Source organism: Polistes dominula, unplaced genomic scaffold, assembly GCF_049000335.1.
Source record: "Polistes dominula isolate Pdom_NZ unplaced genomic scaffold, Pdom_raw_medaka contig_28, whole genome shotgun sequence".
Taxonomy (NCBI): domain Eukaryota; kingdom Metazoa; phylum Arthropoda; class Insecta; order Hymenoptera; family Vespidae; genus Polistes; species Polistes dominula.
The window spans coordinates 5,256,605-5,263,293 of NW_028300879.1; the positions used below are offsets into that span (position 1 = coordinate 5,256,605).

General features: G+C 26.4%; 1 long non-coding RNA gene across 1 annotated transcript; it reads left to right on the top strand.

Moving 5' to 3' along the window:
- The first annotated feature begins 5,663 nt into the window (after window positions 1-5,663).
- Window positions 5,664-6,388, top strand: LOC149033653 (uncharacterized). Its single transcript, XR_016177376.1, has 3 exons — window positions 5,664-5,832; window positions 5,929-6,158; window positions 6,255-6,388. It is a non-coding gene; the product is annotated as an uncharacterized LOC149033653 (long non-coding RNA).
- The last annotated feature ends 301 nt before the right edge of the window (window positions 6,389-6,689 follow it).

Consider the following 6,689-nt stretch of genomic DNA (forward strand, 5'->3'; position numbering starts at 1 on the left):
ACTATTGCAATCTGAAACTGAAATAAAAAACAATACTATAAATATCATTACTATTACAGAAAATCATTAAAATTTTTGAGAAATTATTTAATACAAAAATATACTCACTTTAAATCTTTATTGATGAATGGTACAATGGGTCTCCAATCCTTACGATAACGATGACAATGCACAAATAATGACTATAAAACTGCATTCAATGCAATTAATTCAATTAACACTAGATTTATGGACTGAGCAAATGTGATTCATTTTAAACTTTTTTGTTACATATATATAAAATGGAAATATTTTAATTAATTTTAATTTAATAAAATTTAAATTTAATTAATTTTAAAGTAGAATATTTTTTAAAAATATATGTTAATTTTTAATGCTGCAATGAAATATGCATAAATATTAATTCCTCTCCTCTACCCACTTTATCATTTAAACAATGTTTGTAAATTTTTAAAAAATAGTGAACAAATCTAATGTTAAACGAATTTATAAATGAATTTAATTAATAAAATGTGAATACCATTCCAACGATGATCTGAAACACAAATAAAAACAAAATTATATAAAATCGTTGTTATATAAAAAATTACTATAATTATTGAGAAAATGTTTAATATAAAAATTGACTTACGTTTTTTCTTCATTGATGAATGCATGATGGGTCTCCTACCCTTAGGATGACGATGAGCATACGTTTATACCGAATAAAAGAAACTTGCGAGTTTCTTAACCGAGCAAACGAAACTTTAACATGCGACGATCAACACTGAATCTACTCTTGTCGACTTTTTTATATTTTATTTTAACACGATGCAACACACGAGAACCTCATTGCCTACGCGCTCGATTGCAATGATTTTCTGAAACAGAAAAAGTAAAAGAACAAATAAGATCATTGTTGTAATATAAATCAATTGAAATTATCATAGAAATGTTTGATAGTAAAATATACTTACTTTTAGTCTTCGTTGATGACTGCAGGATGGGTATCCTACCCTTAGGATGACGATGTATAAAATAAAATTAAATAAAAAGTCTGAAAAGCTGAAACATACTAAAGACTATATTACAATATTTCCTGTAAATCATTTCTGAAGGCAGGGCACACATTAAAACCATTGAATATTTTTGATAGAATGGTATTTAAGTTATTAAATATTTGTGAAATTTATCAAAGTATGCAACTTTTTGTTTGCTAAATTAAATACCAAGTATGTAATGTTAGTAAAATTATTAATTAAAAATCTTTAAAGTTATCTAAATAAAACAGTAATTTTATCAGCAAACTCAATAAAGAGTAACATAAAAAATAAATCAGATTTTATACCATTCTATGCAATGAAAAACTTTTTAAACTATTAAAATGAAAAAGATAACGTTTGAAATAAAATTATTAAATAATTTAATACGCCTTATTTTCGTTCATGTTGTTTCGTTGAAAGATAGAAGGCGAATAAGAGGTATGTTACTACGTAACCTTGATAGAGGAGATCTCGGGAGTGTCGAATACTCGGCTATTATACCTATGTTATCGGCTGTTTACGTTTTGTCGTCGGTTCGAGAAATTCCTGGAAATAAAAATATACATTTATAATAACCTATATGTCGAGTGTATTGTTTTCTTATTCTTCCTCTCTCTCTCACACTCCTTCTCTCTCACTCTTTCTGTAGTATTTCTATATGCTTATATGCTTATACTTAAAAAACATAATGCTTACCTCGACGTATATAGAGAAGATAAAAAAAGCTGCCACAAAAATAAGTATACAAATGACAGATTAACAAATTCGAAAGATTCGCCACATTGATGTGCATAAAACAGGCGCATAAGACTAGCGCGAAAATACTGCATGCGCCAAAATGATGCGCAGTAGATCTTCTTTCCACCTATAATAAAGAAAAATTTTGAAGCATTAAAAATACGATATAGGAGCATAAAAATTGTCAAAATATACTCAAAAAATCAAAATTGATCCTTACATCCTTTATATATTATAATAGGAAGGTGTAAACTTTAAAAAATATCTTTTAATTACCTGATCTTTACGGGACGATGATACTCCGATGTGTTCTCCACGAATGACGCCATGGAACTGAATAATTCGGACGAAAGATTGGCTGTGATTGGCTAATTCATTTTTTTGAACATGAAAAGGGTCATCACAGCTTCTTACACGGACAGAATCTGACCTTCTTCCTGACCACGCTGGTCAAACTTTATATGATAATCTATTTAATAAATAAATTATAAAACCATTCCTATTTTTCTAATAAATGTACATGTAACTTATAAATATTTTAAAAATAATGAATAGAATAAAGACAATGTAGACATTACGAGATCTTTGTCGTTTCGCATAAAAGAATATAATCGTATTGAAGAGAATTGTCGATATAAAAATGTCTAATATAAAATGCAGCATATGAAAGAATAAATTGCCAAAATCTGTATCGATAAAGAATCCTTATAATTTAAATACTTTCAGAGATGCATAATTGTTTTAAAAATATTTATAATAACGTTTATACACGATTCACACGAAGATCATTCCACATGATTTTCTATGCTATAAGATACTACATTCTCTATATTCTATTCATTATTTTAGAACAATTATGAATAACGTGTACATTTTATTTGTAATAGAAAAAAGAAACATACCTTTTATAATATATCAAAAATATTTTCTATTTAATGTACGTTAAAACATATGAAATGTTTAAACCAATATATATGCATAGAAACAATCTGAAATGTAATTAGAGTATATTAGAATAATCAAATAATTGTTAATTAAAGAATAAGAGTGTCTATTTTTATTTAAAAGCTTACATATTATATATGTACCTTCTTTCTCGAGACTCACCTTATGACTGAGGCATTATCCTCTATGAAAATACTTTTATTCAATGTTGGTTATGTTGTTTTCCAAATGTTGCCAATGTATGTAACAAAATTAAATATTCCAAGTAAACAGAGAAACTCATTATAACTATCTAATTTTTACACTTTTTGTACTAGTACTTTACCCACTTTTACTTGTAAATATTATAAAAATAATGAATAGAATAAAATAGAATGCAAAATATAAACATCTCATTGCACAGAAGAAAAAAATCATGTTGAAGAGAAACTTTGTTAAAGAAATTTGTAAAATAATTGACAATTTTTTGTTTACCACCATTGGAAAAATAAATTCCTATCATAAAGGCATGTTTTTATGTTATTGATATATGTAATATAGAGCCTTTTGAGTTATTGGCAATCGATAGACTGTCAATTGTTTTGCAAATTTCTTCAACAAAGTTTCTCTTCTACATGATAGTTTTCTCATATGCAATGAGATAATGTTTTTATTTTGCATTCTTTTTTATTCTATTCATTATTTTTATAATGCTTACAAGTTATATATGCATTCAATAAAAATAGTAATTAAATAAAAGTGAAAAGAGTGTAAAAATTTGAAAGTTATAATCTAAATCTCTGTTTATTTAGAATGTTATTTGCGTTGCATACATGGACAACATTTGGAAAATAACCTAAACAACATTCAATGAAAGTTTTTTCACAGAGGAAAATGTATCAGTCTAAAGGTTAGTCACGAGAAGAAGGTACATAGATCATATGTAATGTGTATTTAGATAGGAATATGCATTTATATTAATTATTTTATCATTCTAATACACACTACTTTTATTACAGGACAGTGTAAAATTAGATGTCATAATAGCATAGGAGCCATAAAATAATAACAATAAAAGGACAGAAATGACAAAGTTACATAGTTTTAATTTAAATTTATCTTTATTTTAATATTATTTCCATTTGAAAGATCCATAAAATTCAAATAGTCATCTAGACAACATTGAATAAAAGTATTTTCATAGAGGATAATGCCTCAGTCATAAGGTGAATCTCGAGAAAGAAGGTACATATATAATATGTAAGCTTTTAAATAAAAATAGGCACTCTTATTCTTTAATTAACAATTATTTCATTATTATAATATACTCTAATTACATTTCAGATTGTTTCTATGCATATATATTGGTTTAAACATTTCATATGTTTTAAAGTACATTAAATAGAAAATAATTTTGATATATTATAAATTTATATTTCTTTTTTTCGATTACAAATTAAATGTACACGTTACTTGTAATTATTCTAAAAATAATGAATAGAATAAAAAAAGAATGTAGTATCTCATAGCACATAAGATCATGTAGAATGATTTTCTTGTGAATCGTGTATAAACGTTATTGTAAATATTTTTGAAACAATGTACATCTTATGCATCTCTGAAAGTATTTAAATTATAAGGATTCTTTATCGATACAGATTTTGGCAATTTATTCTTTCATATGCTGCATTTTATATTAGACATTTTTATATCGACAATTCTCTTCAATACGATTATATTCTTTTATGCGAAACGACAAAGATCTCGTAATGTCTACATTGTCTTTATTCTATTCATTATTTTTAAAATATTTATAAGTTACATGTACATTTATTAGAAAAATAGGAATGGTTTTATAATTTATTTATTAAATAAATTATCATATAAAGTTTGACCAGCGTGGTCAGGAAGAAGGTCAGATTCTGTCCGTGTAAGAAGCTGTGATGACCCTTTTCATGTTCAAAAAAATGAATTAGCCAATCACAGCCAATCTTTCGTCCGAATTATTCAGTTCCATGGCGTCATTCGTGGAGAACACATCGGAGTATCATCGTCCCGTAAAGATCAGGTAATTAAAAGATATTTTTTAAAGTTTACACCTTCCTATTATAATATATAAAGGATGTAAGGATCAATTTTGATTTTTTGAGTATATTTTGACAATTTTTATGCTCCTATATCGTATTTTTAATGCTTCAAAATTTTTCTTTATTATAGGTGGAAAGAAGATCTACTGCGCATCATTTTGGCGCATGCAGTATTTTCGCGCTAGTCTTATGCGCCTGTTTTATGCACATCAATGTGGCGAATCTTTCGAATTTGTTAATCTGTCATTTGTATACTTATTTTTGTGGCAGCTTTTTTTATCTTCTCTATATACGTCGAGGTAAGCATTATGTTTTTTAAGTATAAGCATATAAGCATATAGAAATACTACAGAAAGAGTGAGAGAGAAGGAGTGTGAGAGAGAGAGGAAGAATAAGAAAACAATACACTCGACATATAGGTTATTATAAATGTATATTTTTATTTCCAGGAATTTCTCGAACCGACGACAAAACGTAAACAGCCGATAACATAGGTATAATAGCCGAGCATTCGACACTCCCGAGATCTCCTCTATCAAGGTTACGTAGTAACATACCTCTTATTCGCCTTCTATCTTTCAACGAAACAACATGAACGAAAATAAGGCGTATTAAATTATTTAATAATTTTATTTCAAACGTTATCTTTTTCATTTTAATAGTTTAAAAAGTTTTTCATTGCATAGAATGGTATAAAATCTGATTTATTTTTTATGTTACTCTTTATTGAGTTTGCTGATAAAATTACTGTTTTATTTAGATAATTTTAAAGATTTTTAATTAATAATTTTACTAACATTACATACTTGGTATTTAATTTAGCAAACAAAAAGTTGCATACTTTGATAAATTTCACAAATATTTAATAACTTAAATACCATTCTATCAAAAATATTCAATGGTTTTAATGTGTGCCCTGCCTTCAGAAATGATTTACAGGAAATATTGTAATATAGTCTTTAGTATGTTTCAGCTTTTCAGACTTTTTATTTAATTTTATTTTATACATCGTCATCCTAAGGGTAGGATACCCATCCTGCAGTCATCAACGAAGACTAAAAGTAAGTATATTTTACTATCAAACATTTCTATGATAATTTCAATTGATTTATATTACAACAATGATCTTATTTGTTCTTTTACTTTTTCTGTTTCAGAAAATCATTGCAATCGAGCGCGTAGGCAATGAGGTTCTCGTGTGTTGCATCGTGTTAAAATAAAATATAAAAAAGTCGACAAGAGTAGATTCAGTGTTGATCGTCGCATGTTAAAGTTTCGTTTGCTCGGTTAAGAAACTCGCAAGTTTCTTTTATTCGGTATAAACGTATGCTCATCGTCATCCTAAGGGTAGGAGACCCATCATGCATTCATCAATGAAGAAAAAAACGTAAGTCAATTTTTATATTAAACATTTTCTCAATAATTATAGTAATTTTTTATATAACAACGATTTTATATAATTTTGTTTTTATTTGTGTTTCAGATCATCGTTGGAATGGTATTCACATTTTATTAATTAAATTCATTTATAAATTCGTTTAACACTAGATTTGTTCACTATTTTTTAAAAATTTACAAACATTGTTTAAATGATAAAGTGGGTAGAGGAGAGGAATTAATATTTATGCATATTTCATTGCAGCATTAAAAATTAACATATATTTTTAAAAAATATTCTACTTTAAAATTAATTAAATTTAAATTTTATTAAATTAAAATTAATTAAAATATTTCCATTTTATATATATGTAACAAAAAAGTTTAAAATGAATCACATTTGCTCAGTCCATAAATCTAGTGTTAATTGAATTAATTGCATTGAATGCAGTTTTATAGTCATTATTTGTGCATTGTCATCGTTATCGTAAGGATTGGAGACCCATTGTACCATTCATCAATAAAGATTTAAAGTGAGTAT